This window comes from Eptatretus burgeri, chromosome 4 (genome assembly GCF_056783735.1).
Source record: "Eptatretus burgeri isolate ZD-2024b chromosome 4, Ebu_testis_v1, whole genome shotgun sequence".
NCBI lineage: Eukaryota > Metazoa > Chordata > Myxini > Myxiniformes > Myxinidae > Eptatretus > Eptatretus burgeri.
In genome coordinates this window covers 131,463,859-131,490,464 of record NC_140964.1, presented here as the reverse complement: position 1 = coordinate 131,490,464, position 26,606 = coordinate 131,463,859, and the positions used below count along the sequence as shown (strand labels likewise).

Below are 26,606 nucleotides of genomic sequence, written 5' to 3'. Positions count from 1 at the left end.
ATTTTCAAAAACAAACTTCAAAATCAGCGATTAAACTTAAAAAAAAAATCAGCGATTAAACTACAAGGTTGATTTCACAATTGATAATTCATTTGGAGAGTTATTGGGTTTCTCCTCAATAACGATTGAAACTCATGGGACGTTTTACAGTGATAATGTCATTCAAATATCCTCAGGAATAAATTCGGAATCAATTCACTGTGATTTGATTGATGGTGCTTATAATGATGGAATAAGAACAAATACAATATTTTCCTTCAGCGCATACTCAACCCCAATTGGTTATAAATTCAGTATGGACCCCAAAAATTTGGTCTATCTCCCTGTGTCAGGAAAAACCATACACAGAGTAAATTTTAGGTTAACCGACCAAGATAATCGTATGATTTCTTTCAATGGAGAAGTTCTATACATTAGAATTCACCTACGTGAAGTTTTCCAACAAATAAATATGATGGTTATTGTGAGGAAACACGAGTTAGGAAAATATAAAATAATGACAGGAGATGGGATGTTCCTTTTCCCATTTCTACAAGGGTGAAGGGATGTATCTTGGTCGAGGATATGATAAACCTAAGAGACAAAGGGGCGTCAGACATCAATTTTGAGGAGATGGGATAATTGATACTCTAATCTAATGGGTATAGGTTCAACTATTCTTAAACATAAAGACCTAATTGGTTCAAATGCTTCTGCTGTGGGAAATGTATCTGGTGCTCTCAAGAGTATAAAAGGTGCCCAAAAGGAATCTTATAAATTACAAGCAATAAAAGAAATTAAGAAAGGCAAAACTCAGTTGTCTCCCCAAGAACGACAGAAAATAATTTAAATACTTGGGTCAGGGTTTCAAAAGTTTTAACATCTTTTTTCCGAAATAAATAGAAGTATGGAAGCAATTGATAGTATCTATGATTTGGATGATATCATTGTCATCTCAAACTCCACTAAAAAAGATTACTTCAAGGTAAATGCAATAACTGGAACAGACTGGAATGCAAATGGAACAAAAAGTTTTGAAATAAATAATCAACAAACTTATTTGAATCGATCCGAAAGTTTCTTGTTGCATGTAAATTTACATTCACTCAGGCTGGGAATAACAGAAACGCTACACTCGTAAATGATTTCTTCTGGAAAATGTTTGAGAGTGTTCATTTGTACATTGGAACACAAGCGATTGAAGCGGTTGATTATGTCTCTGCTGTATCTGAAATGATGAAATTTACACTATATTCTTTCGGTGATAGAATGGGAAAGGGGGCTGTCGAAGGTTTATTCCTTGTATGTCAACGGGAACAAACACAGACCCTGGATATAGTCAAAGGAAAGGAATGTATAATGACTATGCAAAAGCAGGTAATAGTTTTACTGTGGCAGTTCCTCTTAAAGGTATATTTGGATTCTGTGATCATGATAAAGTTTTCTATGGTCTCAAAATTAGATTTCCACTACAAAGGAATGATTATGAAAATAGATTACTTTTTGGTGTTGGTCATGCTTTTGCTGATCAGAATAAATTTGTAATTGATGAAATGAGTTGGTATATTCGTGAATATACTCCTAATCTTAAAACAGAAGAGATGTTGAATAGAAGACTTAACTCAAAGAAACCACTCAATGTCTTGTTACGAATTTGGAATTCGATCGCACTCAACATAAAGGTTCCTTTCGCTCAGTGATGTCGATAAGTGCATGTTCCCCAGAGAGCTCACCTTCCATTGTTTAATTGGCAGAAATCGATTAAATGCGCTGTGATTTAATTTAATAGTTAGGGAGCGATCACAACACAAAGGAAGACGCTCCTCCCCCTCTTCTGCGAAGAGGAAGAAGAGCCCTCCCGTCCTGAATCATGGGACGTAAACAACTCCCTCCCACCCGTGGTTGAGCAGGGGATTGAGCGCTTGGGCATGAGTCACGCCGGGAGTGGGGGAGGGGGCCGATAGGAATAAAAAAGGGACACTCTGCTTGGTTCGGGCTTGGCTTGCAGTTGGCCTTCGAGTTCTGCTTGGCTTGGGTTGAGGCTTTTTGGAGAGCTTTTTGCTTCGGCTTGGCTTTTCAGCAGGCCTTCGGGTTCTGCCTGGCTTTGTTCGGAAGAGAGTTGGTTCGCTTTTTGGGCTCTGGCTTGGTTCGTCGAAGAGAGTTGGCTGTTTTGTTCATCGTAAGAGAGTTGAGCTGGTTGCTCAGCTCGGAGTTCTTGGTTCTCGCCTTGTTCATCGGAAGAGTTGCTTGTTGGCTGGTTGTTCATCGGAGGAATTGGTCGGGTTGTCGTGGTTCTTCTTCGACCTGGTGGTCGAGGAATGTCGGCCTGGTTCAAGGGTGCTCGAGCTGGTTCGAGCCTGTTGCTCTGCTTCGTGGTCTGGTTCGGCTGGCTCTTCTTGGCTCGTGGAGCTCTTTAGTCTTTGTTCTCCACTTGGCTCCCGGCTTGGTGCGACTCCTTGGCCTCATCTTGGAGGTGGTTCTTCAAGGAAGCGACGCATCGATGGGAAGGATCAGCGCCTCGTCTCACCAGCTCGTGTTCGGAAGCGCGAGAGTATTCGCTGGAGCTCGGGAAGGATCGTGGCTCAAGGCGATTGGATCCAGCTCGCTTTCGCTGGAGCCTGGGTCCAAACAACTTGAAGACCACACAAGGTGGAGAGGTTCGAGATAGGTTCTGGGTTTCAGCTCATCTGTCCCTCCGAGTTGAAGTCCTCATTAAAGGCATCAGCCACCATTTCTTGGGTGTGTGTGCGTACGTGTGTTTGTGGGCCCGTCTTACAAGTCGGAAACTGTTAAGTGCCTGTGTTGCATTTGCTTTACATTTAATACTAGAACTTGGCTGTAGGTTTTTGCTCGTGTCTTTTTCCCCATCCCCCCCCATTCATTGCATTGCTTGTGTTCAAATAAATGTTCCCCATTGTTAAATGTCACCTGCTCGTTGCATCCCTTCCTCACTTTGACTGCCATGGAGCGTTCGGAATGTTAGCTGACTGTTTATAAGCCGATAAAACATACATCTGGTCCGACGGGGCTTGGCGATATATAACCGCTCGGCAATCGCATACGGAACGAGCTGCTAAAGCGGCTCGTTTTTGTGCAGGTCCCGTTGAGATAGAAATGGCAATTTGAACGCCGGGTGAATGGGCGGAAATCACAACACTGTTGTCAGGACGTGGGATTCAAATTCATCCTCCTCCAAACTAAATTAACGGGAAACAGATCAAGGGTGTGTCGAGCGACCCTCCGTTCCCATTAAATTATGAGCGTATAAATTTTTTATTTCCGATACGCAAAATGGTAACTCAAGGCGAGCGGGGGCAGGGTGGTTTAGGAAATAAGTTAGATGAACCCATGGTCCAGGACACCACCATGCAGGAGAAACCCGTACCAGAAGGTTGTAAAAAGTGGCAATGCCGTTCATCTGGTTATTTTTATTATTTCAACCCTCTCACGAATCATTGGCAGTGGCGGCACCCAGGGCAAGAGACTGCACAGCAGTTTATGGAGAAGATGAAACAACTAATGGAAATGATGAAGGGAATACACGCCAAGACGGATGCAAACACGCAGGATCTGCGGGGCGATGGGAAAGGAGATGAAAGAAAATACGTGCAATTTGAGAAACAGTGTGGATGCGCACACGAAGGCAATGAAGGGTGAAATGCAGTGCATGGGGCGAGGCCTCCAGGCGGGCATAATGGCGATTGCGCGCAGCGAAACGCGAACGACGGATCACAAAATGGCGACACCACGTGGCGATACCACGTGGCGATATGACCGAACCAACGAGAGGGAGTGCAACGGCTGTCTGGCCCGCGATAAAGACGGGCGAGGTCGTAATTAATGGAGAGACCGAAACGTGTAAGACGAGACACGAGGTGACAACGACGGAAGAGTTAAAGGAGGTGACGGAGACACGTATAACAAGGGGAGAAACTAATGAACGCGAGAGGACGACGGAAAAAAATAGAAGAGATTGGAACGCAGGAATTTGGAATAAAAATGGAGACGGCAAAAATAAAATGTATACAAACGGAGGAGGTAGAAGAGATGATAATAGAGACGGCGGCAGAAATAATAAAATAAATAAAGGAAGAAACGGAGGTAATGAATGAGGTGACGGAATTAACAGAGACACGAGAGATAGAGGGTGAATGAAATGAAACTAAAGACGAACACACACACACACACACACACACACACACACACACACACACACACACACACACACACACACACACACACACACACACACACACACACACACACACACACGGAGTTGGTGAGGGACAATTGGGGTGAGCTGGTGAAATGTTTGGTGGTCCGGTGCAAGCAGCAGGATAGCCTTCAGGAATGAGGGGAGGGAATATTCCCCCTTGAAGTGGATCGCGACCAGGTGGGTCCGGTCGCTCCGTGCGAGTTGGGGGGGGGGGCGAGTGCTGTGAACGGGTACACGCGAAGCTTGGGGGGTGTGAAGGTCCCGGGACCCCTTGTGGTAGTGCGAATTCCCAGCGTGGTTGTTCCGTGTGTGCTTACGAGTGTGGTGAAATGCGTGCTGAAACGTGCGCAGAGCGTGAGTGAGATGGCGTGTATGGGAGAAAGGCTGTGTGTGAGAGAAACCGCATGTGTGAGGTCGCGGAATGAAAGAGAAATGGCGGTTGGTATGCGGGAACACGCAACCGCATGTCATGGTAAGGTGTGTAAGCGTCATGGTACGTGGGAGTGCGTGCGTGGAATTGCGACGAAGACGGCGCCAGACGAGGGACAAGGGCCGTGTAGCGGCTATCGCCGTTTCGAGGACCGTCCCGGATTCGCACAGCAGCGTGCGCGAGGTGCGCTTCGCACGAGGCCGCCACGTGCGCGCCTGTGCGAGTGAAATCCGGTCCAGAAACGCATGCGGTGGATACAAGCCGATCCCGCGGACGGACAGAAGCTCGGCTGGAAATGTGAATTTGGATCAGATGGGTTCTCCAGACGAGCGTGTATGTAAAGCTCCGTGTGGCCTGCATCGCACGTTCTGTTCGCAGAGTGTGTGAAGCGGCTTCCCCGATGCGTTATGCATGCCCCGGCGGGGTGCAAGTGACGTCATCGGGGATTCCGTGGCGCGGGCTATGGACGGGCGGAGCACATGTGCTCGCATGGGGAACCCCTCTAAACGCGAGGCTTGCTTGGGATGTCGTGGCTGCATGTGCAGTGACGTCGTGGCTGCACGAATAGTTGGAATCCGGCAGAAGGGAATCCCTGCCGGATGTTACCGTCCGAGAAGGGACGGGGAGCGCGAAGCTTTAACAGCTGCCATGACGTCACGGGAAAAGAGCACGGTTTGTGAATTGCCGTGCTGGTGTGCATAGGGGGGAAAAAAAAAAGAGAAAAGCAAGCCTCGCCACTTCGAGTAAACAGGATTCCCTGGGCAGAAGGTAGGAGACCCCCTTGCTTTGGAGGCACAGGAAGTACTAGTAAGGGGGATGGGTTAGAATTGGTTAGACTGGCTTCATGGGGACATGGGTTGTTCCTCATGGAGCCTGTGGAATGGATTAGTTGGAGGGATTTCAGTTTCGATTTAGGAAACGGAATTTTTTGTGATTTTGGAGACATGGACAGACTGGAAATGTGTAGTGGAGATGTAGCTTAGCGACATAGAGTAAAAGGAACGTGCATGAGAATAAGGGATGACGAGGAGCACGAGTTACTTAAGGGAATTTAATGAGGAAGGATGGCAGTATAGAGTGTTGGTGTGAGTTGAGAAATGGAAAGTGTGTGATGAATGAGTGAGGGACAGCGGGCCAAAGTGTGTGAGTGGAGCGAATGTTGTTTGTATGGTGTGATGACTGATTGGGGGGGTGGAGTGATTCCCACCCAAGGGACCCCAGGGTCAGAGTAATGTTAGTTAGTGGGTTATTCAAATTTACTAAAAGGAGGCCGTTTTGTTGTTTGTGTCGAGAGAAGGCACGAAACCCATTTGGAGGGGTGCAGGAGTTCATCGACCGGCTGGGAGCGTGGCTGTTGAAAGGTGAGTTTTGTTAAGAGGGCAACCCGGGCACCGGACTAGTCGGCCAGAGTAGGCCAAGGGCCCAAGAGGGGCCGGGATAGTGTAGTGGGCATGGGCGACCTGTTGGAAACGGGATCCGTAGCCAGAATGCCACGTGGGCAGTGTAGTGGGCACGGGCGACCCTCGGAAAGGGACCCAGGGTACCAGCATGCCACGTGGGCATCTGAGAATGCCACCTGGGCAGTGTAGTGGGCACCGGCGACCCTCGGAAAGGGACCCAGGGTACCAGCATGCCACATGGGCATCGGAGGGGGCAATGCCAGAGGGCAACCCCCCGCATTGTAGGGAGCTGGTTGGCTCGGAGACAGCCTCAGGGCCTGGGGGTGCTGTAGTTTGAGATTCGGCAGAGGGTAGTTCCTGCCAAGTGAGCCACACTGCCCAGCCACGAAATTGTGCAAGGGCACGATCGAAAATTTGAGGGCAAGGCCCAAATTTATAATGGACACCAACACAGGTGACGGGAATCATGGTTTTTACAACCGATAGTTTAAAAGTGTCAGCCGTTTTTTTGAAAGCCCCGGGGTAGTTTCAGGTTAATGAACGTTAGGGTAGATAGGAGATGTACCCCTTTGCACCATCCATCCCTTCGCTCGTTGTAGGCCTCTGGACTCACCTTGGTAGATCGCTGAACTCTGAGGAGGCCATTCTGAGGCTTTGTTGGGCCTCGAGACACGACACTCGTCTCTCCCCAATCCCCTCCAGGGAGGGAACGTAGGGGTTGGGAGTAGGCGAGGTGGACAGGATAGGTTAGCCAGACAAAGACGATAAAGGGGGTTCAGGAGACAATTATAAAAATAATAAAAATAAAGAGGGGCTAAATTTTGTTGTGTTTTGTGGCAAATTAATGGAGTGGGTATGGACAAAGACAGGCAAAGGCGATAGAGTGGGGGGAGACAGTAGGCTCGGTCCGAGCCCGCCTTCAGAGCGGCCGGCACCACCCCACTCCCTCCAGACCTGATGGAACCACACCAGAGGCCGGCCAGCTTCACCTGCCAGCCTGTTATGCTGCAGCCGCCTGTTCCGCATGGCCTTGCCTTGCTATGCCTCGTTTCCCTGCCTCTGCCATGACCCCATGCCTGCTGCCCTTGTTTGCGTTTGCCCCTGTGTCCATCCATCACCATGTGCGCCAGGATCATCCAGTTTTGTGAGGACTGCCCTGCAGGCAGCCGCACCCGTGGACTGCATTGAGCAGCCCGTGCACCATGTTTTGCATCCATCCAGTCCATTTTGTGTTTTGCGACCATTTCCATCCATTCCCCTGCACCAATGACTTTGCAATGACTTTGCAATGACTTTGCCTTTCCCCTTTCACAGATCACAGGTTCTCGGCCATGGTTAGTGTAATGTAATGGAAAGTTAAATGAAAATTGTTGATAAGTTGAATCCCACCTGCATGTTTGTTTTAGCGCCGGAAATTTTAGTTAAGTTGTCCGAATGAGTCTGTGAGAGTTTGTTTAGTTAGTTACGCAGCGCATTAGGTTATTTATTTTTGGGACACGTATAAAGAAATGTCGCACTCAGGGATCTGAAGGTCGAGCGTACGAGGGGAAAACTTACACATGCTGGTCACACGAAAATTTGATGACTCGGGACGAGTCTGTAAAAAGGGGAGTGGGTAGTGTTACGAATTTGGAATTCGATCGCACTCAACCTAAAGGTTCCTTTCAGTCAGTTATGTCGATAAGTGCATGTTCCTGAGAGAGCTCACCTTCCATTGTTTAATTGGCAGAAATCGATTAAATGCGCTGTGATTTAATTTAATAGTTAGGGAGTGATCACAACACAAAGGAAGACTCTTCTGTGTCTTCTGTGAGGAAGACGCCCTCCCCTCTTCTGTGAAGAGGAAGAAGAGCCCTCCCGTCCCGAATCACGGGACGTAAACAACTCCCTCCCACCCGTGGTTGAGCGGGGGATGGAGCACGAGGGCATGAGTCACGCCGGGAGCGGGGGAGGGAGCCGAAAGGAATAAAAAAGGGACACTCTGCTTGGCTCGGGTTGGTTCGGGCTTGGCTTGCAGTAGGCCTTCGGGTTCTTCTTGGCTCGGGTTGAGGCTTTTTGGAGAGCTTTTTGCTTCGGCTTGGCTTTTCAGCAGGCCTTCGGGTTCTGCCTGGCTTTGTTCGGAAGAGAGTTGGTTCGCTTTTTGGGCTCTGGCTTGGTTCGTCGAAGAGACTCGGCTGCTTTGTTCATCGGAAGAGAGTTGAGCTGGTTGCTCGGCTCGGAGTTCTTGGTTCTCGCCTTGTTCATCGAAAGAGTTGCTTGTTGGCTGGTTGTTCATCGGAGGAATTGGTCGGGTTGTCGTGGTTCTTCTTCGGCCTGGTGGTCGAGGAGTGCCGGCCTGGTTCAAGGGTGCTCGAGCTGGTTCGAGCCTGTTGCTCTGCTTCGTGTCCAAGTTCGGCTGGCTCTTCTTGGCTTGTGGAGCTCTTTACTCCTTGTTCTCTGCTTGGTTCCCGGCTTGGTGCGACTCCTTGGCCTCATCTTGGAGGTGGTTCTTTGAGGAAGCGACGCATCGACGCCTCGTCTCACCAGCACGTGTTCGGAAGTGCGAGAGGATTCGCTGGAGCTCGGGAAGGATCGCGGCTCATGGTGATTGGATCCAGCTCGCTCTCGCTGGAGCCTGGGTCCAAACAGCTTGAAGACCACATGAGATGGAGAGGTTCGAGATAGGTTCTGGGTTTCAGCTCATCTGTCCCTCCGAGTTGAAGTACTTATTAAAGGCATCAGCCACCATTTCTTGGGTGTGTGTGTGTGTGTGTGTGTGTGTGTGTGTGTGTGTGTGTGTGTGTGTGTGTGTGTGTGTGTGTGTGTGTGTGTGTGTGTGTGTGTGTGTGTGTGCGTGCGTACGTGTGTTTGTGAGCCCGTCAAACAAGTAGGAAACTGTAAAGTGCCTGTGTTGCATTTGCATTACATTTAGTAATACAACTCGGCTGAAGGTTTTTGCTCGTGTCTTTTTTTTTCCCCATCCCCCCATTCATTGCATGTGTTCAAATAAATGTTCCCCATTGTTAAATGTCACCTGCTCGTTGCGTCCCTTCCTCACTTTGACTGCCATGGAGCGTTCGGAATCTTAGCTGGCTGTTTGTTCGCCGATAAAACGTACATCTGGTCCGACGGTGCTTGGCGATAAATAACCGCTCGGCAATCGCATACGGAGCGAGCTGCTTAAGCGGCTTGTTTTTGTGCAGGTCCCGTTGAGGTTTCAACTCCCGGCACTTCTGTCAGCGCGAATAGTTAGGTGTATCGACAATTCGGGGATTGACCCTGTCGCGCGTGGACAGAAGAGTTGGCTGGTTTATGGTGTGTTAAAACAGCTGTAGCTGTTGTTCGGCGTTGATCCGGAAGCTACGACTGGATTGCTCGTTCGGTGGGTTCGCGGCCGCAATTGGGCTAAGGCAGTCACCCTCACGCCGGACGGGCGGGAAATCCACAACAGTATCAATACCTTAAAAGAAGATGTCAACACGTTAAACTAAACCAAACCACTTAGATGTGGTATTTGGGTGTTCTGGAAGGAAAGCCACGATATCTATGGTTCATTTTTTTTAAAACCAGATGGTGATACTACTACTGATAAGAATAATGCATTGAGTGATAATGCTAAGGTGAAACAACTTCGCGTTTCTCTCGATGGAACATTTATCCATGAGATATATTGGGAAAAAAATGATTTTGCTGAAGCATACAAGTCTTACCAAAAGTTGTGTGAAAGTAATGGAAGTAAAGAACCAATTTTGGATGTGACAGCATTTAAAAGTTTGTATACAATCTTTGCCTTTAACTTGAGTGCTCAAAAGGAAACTATAAAGTCGAATCGAGTGGATACTTCCCTACAGTATACATTGAAAGAGAAGAGAGTGAAGAAGTTGAGACATATTGTTTGCTTTTGGAAGAAACAGAATTGCAGATGAATGAATACAGATAATGGTGTTATGATTAGTCTCACATAATTTTTTGTTAAATAAATGAGTGGCAAAGTACCAACTGGGGTATATGTTAATCAAATCAATCTTCACAAACTATCATCTTGTGTTCAAAATCAAAAGCCTTGTATGATTAACGTAAATACAATTCAGAGAAAAGGAGCAGTAAGAATTGATGTTTTGCTCACAAGAGAACAGGTTAAAATCTTGAACGATACTGGCTCACTAAAAATTAAAATGACAAAACCAATGTTGAAAAAAATATTCAATAAGATAGACGAGTGGAGGATTTCTCCCATTTCTAATTCCTTTATTTGTTGGTTTAAGTGCGGTTAGAGCATTGATTGGTGGTATTTCAACAGCGGTGAAAACTGCCAACGAAAGGAAGGCTCAACTCTGGGCTCAAAAAGAATTTGAAAGACATATAATAACAATGAGTTGGAGAAACAACTTAGTGGAAATGGTGTAATTGTAGATCTTGCTGAAAAACTTGAAAGCCTGCCTGATAAAGCGAGATTGTTAGTTGGAGATATGCTTTCTTCTATCGCACAAGCAGGTGTATAATTAACTAAAAGGGGTAATGGATTATATCTTTGTAATAAATAAATGAGCATTGATGAGTGGTTTAAAGAATTTGAAAAGAATACAACATCAAATTTACAACTTGTCAAATATTGTAAGAAATTAAAAATTCATAATGTAATGTGGTTATTTGTATGAGAGATGAATTAACAAACGTGCCTAAACATACAAAGAATATTATGAACTTAGAAGATAATTGTGGGAAAGGTTCTCATAAGGTTTGTATTTTTAATAGTCAAGACAAATATTATTTTGATAGTTTGGGTCTTCCACCACCTGTTGAAGTCATAAAATTCTTACAGAATGGTGTTTATCAAACATTTCAAGTCCAAGAATTAAATTCCAAGTGTTGTGGTCAATTATGTCTCTCTGTGTTTTCAACTCCACAAAAATAAAAAAAATTTATGACATTATTTTTAATCTCATATAAATGACTTATGTTGGTAAAGATGGTTCTATCTTTGGTGTATCCCAAGAACTGGATATTGATTTATCAAATTATTACACAAAGGCACAGGCTGAATGACAGAAATATAGTATAACAAAAAATATTAATATGAAAAATGCTTATAAATTAATAAACTATCCAAGCCTGACTGACGTGAATGACTTGTTGAGATTAAGTGATTTATCACAATATATATTGTTACTGTTGTGGAAATTCGCATTACACCATAAAGAGTCCTCAGGTGAGATATCTCGATCGGTCCATGTGTCGTTTGCCCAAACCCGTTGTATAGAGGGAATTTATGTGATCCATCCGGGCTGTGAAGCTTTGAGTTAGCCATTTTTCTGTTCTATCTTTTATTTCAAACAAACAGCATCTCAACAACCACGCCATCCCCACCACAGCACCAACCACACTACAACCACGCCACCTCCACCACCTGCGCTACCACATCTTCGCCACTCGCCATTCAGTCAGCCCCGTGCGGTTACGAGCTCCGCGGAAGAACAAACAAACCAACAACGATGCTCGGGGGTTTTTCCCGCCTATTTCTCCCGTCAAAATTCTCTGCGCTAGGTGTAGTGGAAGTGCGATCCGAGCCAGGGGTCAAAGGTGAGAAAAGGTGGGGGCCTCTTTTTGGGGGAATAATTCCCTGGCCCCGAGCCAAAAAACTGACTTTCCTCATCCCCCGCACCGCGCGAGGAGGGGGGAGCGAGAGGGCACGCCCCTTTTTTTGTTGGCTTCCAGAAGGTAGGTGGAGCCAGAAACGGGGCGGGGCGAAGGGCGGAGCCCCGCGCTACAAAAGGCGGACAACATGGACGTTGGGGAGAGTCTGGTCTTCGAGGCTTCCTGTGTCCTAAGTTAGAGTCTTCGAGGCTTCCTGTCTGCTTGTATTGTCGGGGGAAGAGGTCCTACGCTCGCGGCTTGGCGAGCGGCCTGTTAACGAAGGCACGGATGGGAGACGCGGCAGCGCCGGTTGCGAGGTGGACCTGCGCGTCCGGACAAGGAGTGCCGGAGAGGGTTCGCCGGCCGCGAGAGAGGTCGGGGCCAGGCGCGACCATGCTGACGGTCGTGGGAAAGGGACTCACCAGCCACGAAAAGGGAAGTCGCGACTTCTTTTCTTTTTCCTTTGCTTTTTGTGTAAATGCTTGTGGTGGCGCTGTCCATAAAGTAGAACTGCGTAAGTGTTGCCGTGTGTCGGTCTTGTTCGGTTTTAACTCTGCATTTGCTTTTGTTGCATAATTGTACGGCTGTGGATACATGCTTACTTTGTGTCTGTGTGTGTAAATAAAATGCTTGCTTGTTGAACTGTTCCCGCTCTGCTTCGTCTCCTTCCTTTTTGTTGACTCTCCATCCTGCATCGCGTAAGAGATTCGTAGTGGGTTTAAAACGCCCAGTAATTAATCGGAACCGTCAAGGCCGACGATAACTCCGCTCGGTTATCCATGTAATACGGAATGAACCGCTTAAGCGGTTCATGTCCTCGGCCGGCCAGGGGCGAGGTACGATCGCCCGGGTAACTACTCGCGCAGGTACTTTGGTAGGTCGAGTTTGGCGAACAACCCTATCCGACGCGGGTGGCCGATTGGCACGATTGTGGTGAGGTCGAAAGACCCACCCGTGACTGGCTCCTGGCGTTGTTCCGAGAGGGTCACGACTGAATTGTCCGTCCGGTGGGCGACGTGCCGCGATTCGAGTTACGTGGCCGATCGCACGCCGGCGGGCGCGAATTCGCAACAATATCCTAAAATAAAACAGCCGTGTATTCCAAATATACAGAAGTGTTGATTTTTATCTCCAGGTCATACAGAATTCACAGTTCGAATTAAAATATATTTTTAATAAAGAAGGGCATATCGTTTGTATGAGAATAGAACAATGGGGTATGATATGAATGATTTAGGGTATAATTGGTCATTTAAAATTGACCGAGAAGACATGGAACAATTAAATCAGTCTCGTAAGGAAGAATATTATCCACTTGGTATGGAGAATGAGTTTTGTGAAAGCACGATTAGTAAACAACAAATAAAATAATTTAATAAGGGTAAATATAATAATGGTTTTGCCCTTGTTTATATCATGAAAACAGAATATTATTGACACAAAACACCTCCCCATCTTCCCATAGTTAAATCATTTTGTATTTCCTTACTTATTATATATATAATCCTGTTTTTTTCTGTCATCTATTTTTAATACATAAATGACAGCAAGAAGGCTTCAACAAAATTATCATTTATGTGTCCAAGCATACCTTCAAGAAAAGGGTATTCGGTATTTTAATAAATATGTTCTACAACATAAGAATGAGGTATTTTCAACAAAAGATTGGCTTCATACTGATGTTGATAAACCAACAACTTTGGATTCAATTAAAACGTTAAATAATGAAAAAAAATTATAAATTTAAGAAAACGTAAGGCTCTTTTAGAATTTCAAAAAATATATATTGGTTTCCTGTTGTAAAATAAATTATTTTGGAAACAGGAATAACAAGAAATCCCGATGAATGTATTGTTACGAATTTCGCCCGCCCAGCGTGCGATCGGCCACGTGACTCAAATCGCGACGCGTCGCCCACCAGAACGGACAATTCAGTCGTGACCCTCTTGGAACTACCGCCAAGGAGCTAGCCACGGGTGGGGGTTTAACCTCACCACAACCCAGTCCGCATTCTACCCAGGCTAAATTGGGTGAATCGCCGAATGTCGATTATACCTAAGCACCCGCCCGGGTAGCGTACCAAGGAGTTGTACCACGCCACAGGTCGACTCCGGACACGAACCGCTTAGGCGGCTAGTTCCGTGCTGCAGGGATAACCGAGCAGAGTTATCGTCGACCTCGACGGTTCAGATTATTTATTGGGTGTCGACACCCACTACCTATCCCTTACGTGATGCAAGATGGAACTTTCAAACAAAGGAAAGGACTCAACGAAACGGGAAACAGTTCAACAAGCAAGGACATTTATTATACAACACGTAAGCAGGCAAATAGGAACAAAAGCAGGCAAACAAAAGCAAGCGAAAGCACTACGACCGAATATAATTAATAATGTACAGTCACTTAAGCAGTTTCTACTTTACAAGACACGGTGCCACAAGATCCATAAAAAACCCCGAAAACAGAATGGTGACTTCCCTTTGGGTCGTCGTCCTCCTCCCACGACCGTCAGCGTGGTCGCGCCTGGCCCCGACTCCTCTCTCTGGCACTCCTCGCCCAAACGCGCAGGTCCGCCACACCACCGGCGCTGCCACATCTCCCGTCCGTGCCTCCGTGGACAGGCCGCCCGCCAAACTGCGAGCACAGGACCAGAACGAGCCAAGACCCAGCCTCAGCCGTAACAATATGTATGATATTATATGGGGTGTAAGTGGTTCAATGATAGTAAGGGACAAGGAAGGAGTTGAAGAAACTGAGACAGAAGAAGAGAGGGAAGGGGAGGAAAAGGAGAAGAGAGATTATGAGGAGAGGGAGAAGAGAGAGAAGGAGGAGAGAGAGAAGAGAGAGAAGGAGGAAAGAGAGAAGAGAGAGGAAAGAGAGAGAATAAATAAATTTAAAAATATGGAAACCAGTGAGATTAAAAAAAAGATTGGGGGTATTACAGAAAATAAATGAATCTCAACGCACCGAGGAGGAAAACAAAGAATTGACAAGTCTATTAGAAATATTTTCGACAAGACTATTGACATCGTTTTCAAGGGAAAGATTTTGACTTCAATTAAAGTTTTTCATTTTTTTTCTTCAATAAATGGAGGAGAGAGTGGAGACGTTTCTAAAGATTCTTTTTGTTTTAAAAATTAAGATTCAAATGTGCATGTTGGAAACTAAAAAGGTTTTTGTCCTCTGTAGGAATTGTTCTCATAAATAAATGAGTTATTGTCTCAAATGTAAAAAGAAAACTAATGCGAAAAAATCTCATATTTTAAAAGTAAAAATAACAGGGTTGTACAAAAAGGTATATGTTCGTTGTGTGGTTCAAAAAAAAAATCGATTTATCTCCAAACACAAACTCGGAGAAGACCTGGGTTCGGTTGCGGGGAAAGTTCTTGCATGGGGGTGGTGTCCTGGAACATGGGTTCCTCGAAACCTACCATTATGGTGGGGCAACTTAGCTAAATATAGCATAACAATTGTGCATTTTGTGAGGAAAGCACCAAATTTGGCACACGAGTAGCCTATCATATTATGAACAGATTTGGATATTGGGCCATCTCAAATTCAGCCACTGATGGCTGTGGCAGCCATTTTCCACTGCCATCAAAAATTTTGAGATGGCCCAATATCCAAATCTGTTCATAATATGATAGGCTACCAGTGTGCCAAATTTGGTGCTTTCCTCACAAAATGCACAATTGTTATGCTAAGTTGCCCCACTATTATCTCTACACCCACCTGCTTCAGCTCATCTTGGCTTGCCAAGTTGTGTTTTGCGAAATAAATTTTAAAATGCTTGTAATATGGGGGAACGGGGGTGGGGTTTGCTCCCTCCAACCCCTGATCCGAATCCCGTGAATTTCTCCACGGAGGCGGAGGGGCCGAATCACACTCCTGAACACCAATTGTTGTAGGGCCGGGTATCGGTGGCGAGCACGACTGCTAGGTGGAGCAGTGGAGTCATCTCCACCGAACACCCGGAATTTAGGTCATACTTTTCAGATAAATCCGAAAGGTCATGGGTCCCTTATCGGTCCGAAGATCGCCAAAGGTCGACCACGTGTAATGGGGAGATTGATGGGGAGGTAATGAAGGTAATGGGGAGAAAAAACAAACAAAAAAAAAAACGATCGAACACCGAGTGGAACCGGTAGGCCTCAAACCTAGGACTAGGCCTCAAACACCAAGTAAGAACGTCGACATAAATACTCACAAAATAGCACGATTTTTGAAACAAAACCGAACTAGGAACACACATTAACATGTAGGTGAGAAAATTAAACAGTTAAAACGGGACAAATAACAACCGGAACTTAACTTTGAGAATGTCAGCAGGGAGCCCCGAAGGAGACCTCTTGCCGCTCAAAACCGGAACCCTACGTGGGGTAGGGTCAATTGCCAATTTCAATATACCTAAATACCCACGTCGTCAAACTACCGTGGACATTCACCCTCGGCAGGATCTGCGCGATCCGGGCCATTACCGAGCCGGATCCGAGTCGTATCCCGAGCGGCGAGTACCAAACCCTGCCGGCCAATTGCACGATCACGGCAACAACCGCCTTCCTAATCCCCAATACGCACCATGGCAAACCAATGGCAGAAATGACAAAGAACAAGCTGGTACATTCAACAAAAAGGGTATTTATTTACAACAATAATCGGGGAGGGGAACACAGAGCAGAGTTATCATGAATAAAGAAGGGTATCAAATGTACAAGCAAACACTTATACAATTCTACTTTGAGACAGGGCCCATGGACACACACACAAATACCCAGAAAGAGATTGACCTTGAGGTCTTTATTGCTCCTTCAGCTCGGAGGGAAGACGAGCTGAGGGAAGAGAACGTGCTGACTAACTGGCCGCGTTCGCGCGGCTCGACGTCCGCACCTTCCCGGAGCACCAGTCGCCAAAAAATGGACCAGGGCAGCCGAACTCAGAGGAGGCGAGACGAGGTGATCTCCCATGATGAGATGGTCGACCGCTTGTCATAATGCGCCAGACGAGACCCTCGGATGCGCGGGATGCAGTCAGCCGCAGACCCAGACAGACGCGCGCTGGAGCATACGGGATGCACACTTCAATCAATTCTGTTGCTTTTTGGGGGGGCTGGTCCACTCCCCCATCGCCTGCTCTCATTGGGTGGATGGCGTGTCGTGGCTCTGCCTTCTTGCAAAGGACCGCCCCAGCTCTGGTCCGCACGTTGCCCATTGGGTGGAAAATGATGCATATCCTTATTTGGCATACCGCCAGAGCGAAATGCTTCGTGACCATATTTGGTGCGAAATCCACACAGCCTGGGGCATGGAATTCCGCACACGCCCGCATGCCGGCGTGCGAAGAGCGCGGACAATGCCGCGAGCAGAGTGTTGTCGTTGTTGTTGGTGATTTAAAAATCCTAACTGTAAAATAATTCACAGCGCACGTACAATTGAGCACCCATTAAACATAGGACGGGACCCTACCTAGAAACACATACTTACCGATACAACTGATCTTGGGGACTGCTGTCTGTTTGTGTGCACAAGGTTTCCAAATCCGTAACAATATCTGGGGCATGCCGATGCACAGGGAAAGTTTAAAATGAATTAATGTTTGGCAGAAGGGGGAGGGGTGGGATGTGGGTGGGCTGAGTACTATTGTAAGTGTGTTTTTTTTGTTGTTGTTTGATTCTGGGACCACAAGATAAATTATACTTGATTATTGCATCTGTTGGTGAGATGAGAAGCATCCTGACGTGATATAACCATTGCCGCCACGAGCCAATTCTATTAACATCAAAGGCCCGTACCCGGCATCTCTCTCATCCATTGATATGTCTCGTATTCCTATACTCGCAGGGTTACCCGGCAATGCCCGGGTGGTGGTGGTGGTAGTGGTTGGGGTGAGGGGGGGGGGGGTAACTGAGAAGCAGGAGAGCCGGCAGGGTTGAGAAGGGTCAAATGGATCGGGGGCAGGAGAACCGATGGGGTGAGGGTGGGTGGGGACTTTATAGGAGGCAGGAGAGCCAGAACACCAGTGGGTAAAGTAAAGGTGCCTGAAGGGAACACCAGTGGGTAAGGGGGTCTTCAAGGGTCTTGGGGTCTTCAGTGAAATTGAGGTCTTAAAGCTCTTACAGGTCATTGGCATTTTAAGGGTCTTTGGGGTCCTGCAATTCTTAGGGTCTTTGAGGTCGTCTGGCTCTCGGGGGTTTTAGATCTTAGGGGTCTTATGGGTCTTCAAAATAATGAAGGCTTTCAGGAGTCTTCAAGAGTCTTACGGGTCTTATAGTCCAGTCAAAATAAGCCAAAATGGGGGCAAACCTCACACTAATTGCAAGAAAAATGAAACCACTTGTTTTATGTTCCTCAAGCTCTACCTTATCAATGACTAAAAATTCCAAGTAAATGAAGGTATGGAATATGGTGAGTTTTTAGGATGATTGCGACTTTTTTTTAAAATCTTTTTCAGGCAATTATGCGGTATTAAAAAACTGTGTAATTTGGCCGTTTTCCCCCTATTCCATTCAACTTGGTGTCTATTCCCATGTTTTCTGAGGTGTTCTCTCAGGAAAATATCGTGTAAACCTTGGAGGAATAATAGTATGGAGGCGGTGTGGCATTACGATCTTGAAGCCTATTCCGCCATCTTGGATCACCTATTGCCAGTGGTTAGCAGGTCGGCCGGAAAGCCACTTTTCCCTAATTTTTTATCTCAAACTATTAGAGATAGGTGCATCCATGCAACGAGGCGATTGTAGGGGTCCCTTTGGAGATTGCATTGCAGAACACCGTAGGTCTCTGCAACCCCCCTGTCCCAAGTTACCCCCATTTTACCCCCCAAAATGGCTCCGCGAATTTGTAGGGTCGCATCGTCAAAAGTATTGGTCACATCGACCCGGTTTCAATGGAATCGAAACGGCAACGTTCTTTTCTTTACGCCCCCGCAATTTTCAGCCAAATCCCAAAGCGGGCAACAAAGTGTAGTTCGTAAACCTATACATATCCTAATGAGTGGACCCTTCTTTTTGGATGAACCAAGATGGCGGCTGGGTGGCTGAATAGGCTTCAATCTCGTATGCGAAGCAAACGACGCGTGCTGTCTCCATGCTATTATTCCTTCAAGGTGTAAACCATTCACAGGATATCGTCAGAGGATCATCGCTCATTTTTATAGGTATGTATGTTTTAAAAGATTGTAAATTATTTGCCTTTCCTTGTTGAACTTGTTTACCATAAGGGGCAGGAATTAATAATTACTCCCTTCAAGAAAAAAACAATAGATGGCAGCAACAGAACTAATTAGAAGTCTTTTGTCTTTACATCTCACTTTTGACTTAAATCAACCCACAATTATATAAAAACTATGGCAAACTTTGAATGCATAGAACTGTCATGAAATCGGGTAAGATATAGAGGGCTTTGATTGATGAAACTCTGCAGGATATCAATTAAAAGTGAAATACATTGTACTTTTGTTTCAAGTAGCATGCCTTTTGCTTCATTCCCCAATGAGCAGGGGAGCATTCATTATTTCTTCAACATAAAATTTAAGTACTGTCAGGTTGAATGAGATTGTACACAATTTGTATTATTGACTGACCACAAACCTGGTTCACTTTCCCTTTAACACGATTTTTTTAATTTCGGTAGGTGGCTTGCCTTATGGTATGTTCTAACAATTTTCATGTTCTAACTTCTTGCGTCTGTGTTTCTTTCAGGGCCAAATGGATACCTGTGTGTTCTGCGAAGACCGACTTGACAATGGAGAACCTATCGTAACCTTACAACAGAAAGGTTGTAAAGGAATCCATGATGCTTGTGAAGTTGCTGGTGAACTAATTGAAGTCAGGCCAGGGCAAGAAGTTCATACAAAGTGCAGGCAAAATTTCATTAGGGATTCTGGACGGAAAAAGCGAAAGGCAGAAACATCTACATCACTAGAGCGCCGACAAAGTTTACGCTCGTCAGATCTGGAGGGAATTTTCTTGTACAAGGAACATTGTTTGTTTTGTAGTACTGGTGACAAGTATGAAGGGAGACGCAAAGAATTCGTCCTCGTACCAGTTCGAACGAAGACCTTTGATAGTTCAATTCTTGACAAGTGCGAATCCCGTTCTGATTTGTGGGCCCAGAAAGTCAAGGCGAGAATAGAATTTGCCAATAATTTACATGCAGATGATGCTGTATATCATGTGGCCTGTGATAGTAACTTTCACACTGGCAGACAAATTCCTGGTGGTTGTTTGATGAGCGAGACTACCTGGAAGAAAATCAGGACTGGCCGACCAAAAGGCATTCAAAGAGAGGAAGCCTTTCTGCAGGTTGTCAAAAATCTGCAAGAACGGGATGAAGAGCAGACAGTCTACGATCTAATAGCTGAAATGACTGATATTTTGAGAGACTGAATGCCAGGCTTATGGACTTACACATATGATAACCAAACTGTATGAACATTTCGGTGATAAAATTATCATTACTGAAATAACCGGGAGGAAAAATGTGGTGACATTGAAACAAAAGGCTGCCTCAATACTGGGGGATTTCTTTCATGAAACTAAGAAGGCAGATGTTGAAGCTGAGAAGCTTCGCGTAATCATGGCAGCCGCAAACTTATTTAAGACTGATATTAAAGGTGTTGAACAGTCAAAAGACATTTACCCAACTACACTTGAAATGTCCTCTTTGGAAAAAGCTACTGATTACCTGCCCAACTCTTTGGCAACATTTCTGAAGGTTCTGTTTGTAGGAAAAGACAAGGGGGTGAAAGTAACATCCAGAGGACAGGCACTCATGTAGGCAACACGTCCAAGAGTGTTAGTTGCTCCATTGCAATTGGGGTTAGGGGTGCAGATGCACTCCCACTTTGCATCTCTGTTCCTAAATGATGCATTGTACAAGCATGGCTTTGCTAGCTCCTATTCAGAAGTCCAAAGTTATGAGAGAACTGCAGCAGTTCAGAAAGGGGTACACATCCAGGGGTTCACTCCTGGTCATTTCTTGCAGTATTCAGCTGACAATGTAGATCACAATGTGAGAACCTTAGATGGGAGTGGCACTTTTCATTGGATGGGCATTGTTGCAAGCATCACACCAAAAGCAGAATCTGCCATCATTGTCAAGCGGGTGTCAGTATCGGTCGATGATGTCGCAAGTGACTTGGATTTCGCACCAGAAGAACTGCGAAAAGTAGTTAGATGCCGCTGCAAATCTGGCTGCCAAACCAAGCACTGCGGGTGTCGGCAAGAAGGACTGCCCTGTAATCCAGCATGTGGGGAATGCAGAGGTGTATGTGAGAACATGAGTGACCAAGGTAACACGATGACTGATGATACTATTTAATGTTTGCAACAATGCCGAGCAAAGGAAAAGGTATCCTTATCGAAATTAGGCCCTACCTATGTGCGTGTGTGGGGTGGGAGGGGGGGGGGCAGACTGGTCCTCAGTTTGACCATGGTTTAAAGGACATTTAAATTATCAAATGTGACCTAAACAATAAATATTAATAGTAAAATTCAATGTAGATGATTGAAGTTTGACCTATCCTAGTGTTTGTAACCTATGACCTAATTCGCCAGGTCCCTATATATGCCAGATTTTGGACACCTCCAGAAATCTATGTTCCACACCAGGAACTTCTAGGAATTTTTTATGTTATTACATCTATCTATAATTCCAGCAGTGTGTGTGTGTGTGTGACCGCCGTTTCTCGACAACCGCCGGTCCGTTCTGATTGAAACTTGCCAGGAATATTGCCGGGGACCCACGGATGTGCCTTTTCAAGGTTTGATATTAATCGGAGCAGCAGTTCCCAAGTTATGGCGATTTTATTGCTTTTTTCAGTGTTGGAAAGGTGTATATATATCGCAGCTGAAGTGTCGTTCCACCTTATCATGCCATTTTTTCCCAAAGATATATCAGAATAATGATCACAGCATAATAATAATAATAATAACAGCACAATAATTGGCAGTAATAAAAAGAATAACGTGATACAATGACCAATGTCTGTCAACCAATAACGACCTATATATTGTCTGTCAACCAATAATGACCAATAATGTGTGTTAACCAATGACAGAAAACGGTGCTTTAACGTCACAATTAATGTTTATTTATTTATTTATTTTCTTGCCAAAACAAAGTTTTTGCAAGATATGTTAGTCAGCTTGTATGTTTTTTTTTTAATTTTTTTTGTCTGTAATCACGTCTAAAAAATTCTGCAGAGCACAGTTTTCATTGGAAATTTTGTAACTTCGCATATCAGAGGCCTATAGAGGTCCCTTTCAGCGCATAAAATTTTGAAGGTCAAAGGTCAAGGTCACTTTGTCGCAAATCAGGGGAATCGACGAAACCCTTATTTTTGGAGTAATTTTGATCGGATAGTCTTCAAATCTTCAATCATTGTGTAGTACCTCAAATTGAACACCTCGATGAGTGCTTTCTAGATATGTCAAGCTTGAGACATTATGACGTCATTTGGTGACGTTATGAGGCAAACGCATATTTTTCATGGTTACTCTGTGGAACGATTCTCATCGGAATCTCTTGTAGGCAGATATTCCTCAAGGAGTCGCTCCTGGTGGATAGCAGCTCTGTTCGCCTCAGTGTGACCTTAAAGAAGTCACACGTGGTCACCTTTTGGCAAGATACGGGTCACCCTGCGGGTGACATTGGTTTATTTATTTATTTTTGCACGATTGACGTCACAATCCTTCCTCTTCGTTTGGTATGATGTCACAATCGACGCTGGAGACCTGAGTATGTGCCTTTTCAAGGTTTTATATCGTTCTTCATCTGTTTCAGCTGTTTCCCAAGTGTTTCCTAAGGTTTGAGAGCTGTTTTTTTTTTCCCAAGGTTTGAATTAATTGTTCAAATTATTAATTAATCCCAAGGTTTGAATTTTCCCAAGGGAAACAGCTGTTTCCCAAAGGTTTGAAAGCTGTTTTTTCCCAAGGTTTGAATTAATTGTTGTGCTTGGGAGACATTTGTGAATACATTTACAGCGAGAGGGGTGAGAGAGGAGGGGGGAAAGAGGGGGCGAGAGAGGGGAGGGAGAGGGGGTGAGAGAGAGGGGGCGTCACAATGCGAGAGGGGGACGAGAGAGAAGGGGCGAGACTTGGGGGGGAGAGAGAGAGGGTGTCACAATTCTTCTTCGTTTGATATGACATCACAATTGACGCTGGGGACCTGAGTATGTTTCCCAAGTTATGGCCATTTATGATACAGTTAGTCCGATCTAATTGAAAAAAAATGTCCCAATCCAGTCGTCGTTGACGAGAGCTAAGGAACGAAGCTGCACATACTGGCATGCACCTACGGGCCCGCACCTACGGGCCCGCACTAGTGTACTTAAAGAAGACAAATAAAAGTGGTTTCATTTTTCTAGCAATTAGTGTGACCTCCAACCTTATTTTGACTGGACTATTTACTGTGTTTGGGGTCCAAAGGGTCTTTGGGGTATTGGGGTTTCAAAGTGTCTTAATTGTGTTCGGGGAATTCAGTGATCTTAAGGGTCTTTTGGGTCTTCGGGATCCTAAAGGGTCTTGTATCTCAAGCATGTGGAATGTCTTCTCTAAAGCATATAAAAGTCTTCTCTCAAGCATGTTAAAAGAGGTCTTGTACTTCTTTGGGGTCTTTAAAGACTGAGGTTGTGGATGAAAATACACTGAGGACAACCCCCGGTTGGACTTGGTATGTGTGCCAAATTTGATTGTTGTCGATTGTTGGGCTTTGATTGTTGTTGTAAAGACAGTGGTCTTTACAAAAAACGCGAACAGACAGAAAGACATCCGATGAATCTTATTTATTGGATTAGAATGCTATGCCCTGGTAGAAGGACGTATTTATCTGCTTTTCGTACCTCAACATGGTGTGTGTTTAAAACATGGGAATTCCACCGCATTTTTTTTGGAGTATAGTCAAGTTTTAAAGGGTCTACAGGATCTACAGGGTCTTTTGGGTCCTCTGGGACTTTTGGGTGTTCCGGTTCCTCAGGAACATTTGGGTCCTTTGGAACTTTTGGGTCCTGGGAACTTTTTGGGACTTTTGGGTCCTTGTGGACATTTTGGGTCTTTAGGGGTCTTGAGCATCTTGGGAGTCTAAAAGGGTCTTCAAAGTTCAAAGGTGTCTCAGCAGTTTAAATGGTCAAAAGGTAAATTCCAATTGTATGTCATTAATAAATAGATGGATGTAATCAATTGACAAAATGTATGACACACACACACACACACACACACACACACACACACACACACACACACACACACACACACACACACACACACACACACACACACACACACACACACACACCTCTTCCATTTATTGTTGATACATCTTCAAGGGATGGGCATGGCGTGGCGATTGCGAATAGGAACGTACTGTACACCACTTTCTGTAGCAGATAACTTTGGCTTACCGCAGCATGAAAACAGTGAATGTATTATTTATTTCGTTAGTTTCCAATTGTGCATGGAATCAGGCCAGCGCCCAGCTGTGCAGTGAGCAAATGAGTGGGAGACAGTCACACAGAAAGACTTATTAGTTGTGCTGGCCTTTGGCTGTGTTATATGTCACGTGATATCTGTTCACCAATGAGATTGCATATAAATGAAAAAGTCATAAAAGAGATCTTTAAAGGCTCATGTGGTCGATGAAAATACCCTGAGGACAATCCCCTGATCGGACTTGGGCTGTTTGATAAATTTGGTGGTTGTCGGTCCAGCGGTCCTTGTAAAAATTCACAGACAGACAGAGACATCTGATGAATCTTATTTATTCGATTTGTGAGTCTGATTTGAATTCAGGAACAGATCATTTCTGAATATCCTTTTTGAAATTGCCACTTTCTCGTATTAATGCCGAAATTGATGTTTTGTTTTGTTTTTGTGCATAGTCTAGGTTTGTGGAATATATGACGATTTGAATTACAAATTTGGTGCTAGCAAACGCAGGTTGAAAATGTCTGGAAAGGAGAACCGTGTCATTGAAAAACACACAAACAGCACGTGCGTAAAAGGCCACTTCAGCATTCATAAGTCATTTCACAAGGATTGCGTTTTGGACAGAATATAACGGAAAACCATGAAGAATCTGGTTCGGAAAACGTGGCCTTAATGAGGTTGATAAAGTGGTGGCAGATTCAATCAACACGTGTAAAAGTCGAACATGGGGAAATACTTACCTCTGAAATGGTTGCAACACACACCAAGGCATAGATGTATATTTCTCGTTGTAAACACCTCGATTCATCTCCCGTAATGGCGGCAGCATTATGGATCCTCGTTCTAACAGCGGAAGTGATGTCGATCGCATACTACCTATTGACCGGATTTATATTCGGCAGTGTTTTAAAACTTCATGTTCTTCATTATTTTCAGGTGATGTCTATCCTGAAAATGTAGAATCCAGGTGACCCAACAATTCATCTGTCTCAGAAACTTCAAGACATGCTTCTCGAAAAGAAGATTCAGATGTTCATTTGACAAATGGCAGTTCTGTCTGTTCTGCAACAGGTGAGTAGAAACCTACAAAATGAACATTCAATCTTTTGAATTCAGAGTTCATAAAATTTTCAAAGGTATAAAATATTTTGCGTGTTGAGTTTGACAATTCAATAAAACGGAAAAATGCTTGTTTGTTCTTGTAGAACAATCAAGAAGTCCAATTTGACAGTGAAGATGTTCATTTTGAAGAAATGATCCCAAGAACAAGACTCACAACCTTCAATATACAAGTATACATCTGTTGAAAACTGCACAAAGAACAATATTAGATGAAATAAACCCAAAAAGCTTATCGAAAGGCAATTGCGTTTTCAGTGTAATATATGCTGTGTACATTTTACTTCACCGAGAAACATCAAAATAACAGGAGGAAATGCTCTGTCTGTGATGAGGGCTTCTCGCGAAAAGGCCATTTGAATGAGGATCCACACAGAAAAGCGTCCTTCCAACTGCTGTGTCTGTGAAAAGGGTTTCTCAGGAAAAGGCCATTTGAATGAACATATGAGGATCCATACAGGAGAGTATCCTCACAAATGCTACATATGTGATGAGGGTTTCTCTCAAAAAGCAGTTTGAAAATGCATATGAGGATTCACACAGGAGAGTGTCCTTGCAAACGAGATTTACATTGACGAAGCATCCATTTGTAAGGACGCTCTCCTGTGTGGTTCCTGTCCACTTGCATTGCCGGTATTCCAATACAGGGTGGAAACAAGACAACTCGAGCAAATTAAGAAAGGAAACAGAAGCCTAAAGCTCATCAAAAGAATCAGACAAATAAAAAAGAATTATAACATTGAAAACAACGGATTAGAACCATTAGGCCTTGGTTATTCTACAACTTGGTTTACACAGTTCTTCAGCTAAAATGTAGGGTCAGTAGGTCGAAATATAAATATAATTTCAATTTTTAGAAATTATATATTTTTATGATTTTTTTTTCGGATGTTCCATTGAAAAGACAAGGGTAGGTGGGGGGGGGGGGGAAATAAATATAAATCCCGGACCAGGAGGATCGAAACAAACATTGAAGATGGAAGACCATTCAAATGGAGGATGCCCATGTTCACTGTCTCATCTGATGTCAAAAACAATAGAGGAGGATTAAAACTTTTTTTTTACAATATAGTCTGGCATGTTTTTCTTATAGAAACCTGTTGGATCATCAAACAAATGTAAACAATGCTGAGAAAATTACTGTTCAAGTCGTAGATGTGTGCGTGCACACCTGTGCATGGTGCTGGAAATGATTTTTTAAAAAAGGTGTCGACTCGGAGTCAACACGCTCAAAACGGTCAATCAGAGCCATTACCAGCTCTTACTTTTCAGCGGGCATCTGATCGTATCGTCTCCCCATCCCCATCAGCACATCATAGGCTGATTTCTGGTCTGTTGAAGGTTGAATATCAGAATCTCGCAGGGAAACTTTGACGTACTTGGCACCAAAATCTTTCAATACGAACAGCGGTGTACAACTTTCGACGG

The 26,606-nt window shown here is 44.7% G+C and overlaps 1 protein-coding gene across 8 annotated transcripts in view; it reads left to right on the top strand.

Moving 5' to 3' along the window:
• LOC147029133 (uncharacterized) overlaps positions 1–25,413 on the top strand; it is a 109,040-nt gene extending 83,627 nt beyond the window's left edge. For 5 of the 8 annotated variants that reach the window (XR_015057835.1, XR_015057840.1, XR_015057841.1 and 2 more), the window contains 3 exons: positions 19,335–19,410; positions 24,996–25,130; positions 25,265–25,413. The gene's annotated coding sequence lies outside the window, so the exon portion shown is untranslated. The other 3 variants (XR_015057837.1, XR_015057834.1, XR_015057836.1) reach the window with 2 other exon arrangements.
• The last annotated feature ends 1,193 nt before the right edge of the window (positions 25,414–26,606 follow it).